This window comes from Bos grunniens, chromosome 12, assembly GCF_055505025.1.
Source record: "Bos grunniens cultivar Pamir isolate PY7600 chromosome 12, Bosgru_T2T1.0, whole genome shotgun sequence".
Taxonomy (NCBI): Eukaryota; Metazoa; Chordata; class Mammalia; order Artiodactyla; family Bovidae; genus Bos; species Bos grunniens.
The window spans coordinates 24,439,054-24,443,057 of NC_141176.1; the positions used below are offsets into that span (position 1 = coordinate 24,439,054).

Consider the following 4,004-nt stretch of genomic DNA (forward strand, 5'->3'; position numbering starts at 1 on the left):
ACACTCAAACACAGTTCTGTCTCAGTCGCTGTGGGCCTCTGGGTCCCGGTGCACAAAGGCTTGTTTGAGCCCTCTGAGCATCTCTGGTGGGTATGGGGCTTGATTCTAAACACAATTTCGTCCCTCCTACCATCTTGCTGGAGCTTCTCCTTTGTTCTTGGACGTGAGGTATCTCCTCACAGTAGCTCCCGCACCACGCAGCCGCTGTTCCCATGCTGTGCAATTTAACAAAGAAATAAATGAAAGTAAGAAAAGAAATCTATTTTTGGACACTACTTATACCAAGATATTTTCACACCTATTTCATTTAATGTAACTCATAAAGGTTGTTAATGAATAAGTTTTGCAGGAAGAGATTGAGAAACTTTAGCACTTTGTGTCAAATGCGTATTTGGGGAATATTTTAACATATGCACCTCACTTCAAAGAGAAAGAGGAAGAGGAGGCAGAGAAGGAGGGGGAGGAAGAGGAAGAGAAAGTAGAAGAAAAATCAATACTTCATGGGATAAACACGTCATCTCATCATTGTCATAATAATTAGATGTGATAAACTCTGTTCCCATAATAGTACTCAAAAATTGATGATCACAGAGTTTTTATGATCTTTCCATGTGATTCCTAACTAAAAGGTAGTGGAGTTGAGATTTGAACTCAGTTATTTGTAAACCCAAAACCAATGCTCTTCTGATTCTATCACTATTTTTGACAGTAAAAAGAAAGGCAGATTTTTAGAAAACTGTATTTGGGCTGATTCTTACAGTAAATGAGGGAGAAGGTGTTCCTTCTTATTCACAAGTCTCCATGCTTCTGTTAGCTGGAGTTACATTGTTTGCATTTATATATTAATATTAAACTAAAAATAAAGTTATGAGGAAATTATGATTAGTAAGCTAGATGGCTGGATGGCATCACTGACTCGATGGACATGAGTCTGAGTGGACTCCGGGAGTTGGTGATGGACGGGGAGGCCTGGCGTGCTGCGATTCATGGGGTCGCAAAGAGTCGGACACGACTGAGCGACTGATCTGATCTGATCTGATCTGATCCCGTGCCGATCGGGTGTCCGCACTAAGTTCGGCATCAATATGGTGACCTCCCGGGAGCGGGGGGCCACCAGGTTGCCTAAGGAGGGGTGAACCGGCCCAGGTCGGAAATGGAGCAGGAAGGGGCCAGTGTGGCCGAGCCTGGCTTGCTGACCTGCCCAGAGGGCAGGAGACCAGGCCAGAGGGTCCACCACGGGCAGACCCCCATGGGCAGATAGACCCTCCACTCCCCTCTGCTCGTGGTACAGGAGGGAGCAGAGTCTCACCCCACGAGCCCCTGCCCTTGGTCCCGCTTCGCTCCTGTACCACGTGCAGAGGGGAGCGGAGGGTCCGTCTGCCCATGGGGGTCTGCCCGTGGTGGACTCTCTGGCCTGGGTCTCCTGCCCTCTGGGCAGGTCAGCAAGCCAGGCTCGGCCACACTGGCCCCTTCCTGGCGACCACGAAGGGACGCAGTCTGACACCAACTTTATTCAGCATCTTATATTTATACAGAAGAGCGTGAGAAAGACAAGACAGTTGACATTTTTTCTTGGTTGACCTATACATCTTACAGAAAGTCACAAGAAATCTTGAGAGCATGGGAATGGCACCCTTTTATTATTTCTTACACCAGATAACATTTCCCTGTGCGTGAGAAGTTTGCACAGAACTCCAGGTGCCTGCAGTAAATAAGCGCCTAATCTCTGGGGTGGCGGGACAGAGAGCTATGTTTGCAAGCAAACCCTCAAGGACTGAGGCAGATCCCAGAGCTGTGTCCTTCAGACAAAGGACCCCGTTCTCCCAGGCAGCTCCCCGCAATCCCGTACACATATGATCATCATCATGGTAATTGTTACCTCTCACATTGGATAAGCTGTCACAGAACCACTTTCAGAACACAAACAAGAAGAAAGATTTTTTTTCTTTGCTTTCTGCCTCCATAGAATGTAGACTTGTAGATTCACCACATGAGTCTAGAGAAATGCTCCCAGAAATAAGCCCCAGAAGTGATTTATGCAATAAAAAAATGGATGGTGGTGTGGCATTAAGTACACTTTTCAATAAAGATGCATAAGGATGACTGTGTTTTCCCTAAATAATGTGCAGGGATTTTTAACAAGCTATGCCTACCCTAACTTTTCATATTTGTTCTTTTTTCCTGAGCTCCCGTGTTATCTCATGGATTCATGTCACCACTAACAATAATAACTGTAGACTCTGATAAAGATTTCAATCAACTGATTATTGTGTAAGTGATGCATATAATAGCAGCAGCTGAAAAGTCAACAGTTACAGAAGGCAAAATCAGCTCTATGTACCAAAAAATAAGAGACACTGTGCCTCACCACAGAGTCAAGGGAGAGTCTATTGTCATGACATGATGTCTTACAAAGGGTTATTGTAAAAATTTGATTTGAGAGCAAAGTTAAGAAATGCTGCTTTTGTTTGCGTTTTTGAAGTGCTGTATTTTTAAGATTTCTGTCATGAAATTTTTGACACACAGCCTTTACCTGAATCTAAAATACAGTGACTGTTGTATTCTTGCCATACCTTCTGCGGGAAGATTTCAGCTGTTGAAGAGAACTGGTTGTTGGCTGGTTGGAAGATAACAAATAGAGGTACAGATGCCCTGTTTTTATGCCTCTCTGCTCCCATCCAGCATGTTCTTACCTACTCAGCCCGCTAGTTCTCAGGAAAAGTGATGGCCTTTCTCATTTAAGAAGGCTCTTTTGACTGGACTCAAGTAGAGAAACAATGGCAACTGTCACAAGTCCTAACCCTTTTAACACAGGTTATTACAATAGAAATCTATTTATTTCCAACCTCTCACTCCCTGTCAAGAACAGGGGCACCTCTGAGGGAATGTTTACAGAAGAGACATAATATGTTGTGTCTAGGTCCTAAACGTTTGCTTCTGAGGGATTGGTGGTGGGGGGCTGGGGGAAACTGTGAACTCCAGTCACAAAGAGAGTGGTCCAAGGATGACTTTAAACTGATACTGACCTCAGAACATGTATTTGAGTGTGAGTTTGTACACTGATATGTGCATGTCTATGACACAGGCAGGGAGTACCCACAGCCTGGCTCCCAGCTCAGGGGAGATGATCAGAGGTAATTCTCCCCAATGGGGAAATGTTTCGCAATGGCTACAAACTCGGGTGATGCATTTCAGTGCAGCAGTCTTTTAAAGGGTTTTCCATTCTCTTTGTTCATCAATATCATGAAATTCCCTGTATGCAAATGCTGCTGCTGCTGTTGCTGCTGCTGCTGCTGCTAAGTCGCTTCAGTCATGTCCGACTCTGTGTGACCCCATAGACGGCAGCCCACCAGGCTTCCCTGTCCCTGGGATTCTCCAGGCAAGAACACTGGAGTGGGTTGCCATTTCCTTCTCCAGTGCGTGAAAGTGAAAAGTCAAAGTAAAGTCACTCAGTCGTGCCTGACTCTTAGCGACCCCATGGACTGCAGCCTACCAGGCTCCTCTGTCCATGGGATTTTCCAGGCAAGTGGGGTGTCATTGCCTTCTCCGTGTATGCAAATAGTAATACTAAATATAACAAAGGCAACAAGATGTGATTCAGACTCTGCAGATCTTTCAAAAATGCTCACATCAAATATACCCAGGGAATTCCCTGGTGGTCCAGGGGCTAAGAATCCACCTTGCAATGAGGGGGACGTGGGTTCAATCCCTGGTTGAGGAATTAAGATCCCACGAATTGCAGAGTGAATAAGCCCGTGCCCTACAACTACCCAGCCAGCGTGTGGCAGTGAAAGATCCTGCACACCCCAGTTGAGATCCAGTGCAGCCAAATAAATAAATAAACAAGTATAAATAAGTGCATCCAAATAATACACTTAGATACGTAAAGGTGATGAAACTGAGGGGTAAAAGGTTAAAAAGTTGCCAGTGTCACAGACCTGGTAGAATTCATATTAATAACTGCTCGATGTTATAGAAGAGCATCACCCATTCTCTACTCTTAA

General features: G+C 45.0%; 1 pseudogene; it reads left to right on the top strand.

Moving 5' to 3' along the window:
* The first annotated feature begins 1,029 nt into the window (after positions 1-1,029).
* On the top strand, positions 1,030-1,225 carry LOC147361535 (signal recognition particle RNA; annotated as a pseudogene).
* Positions 1,226-4,004: the final 2,779 nt, after the last annotated feature.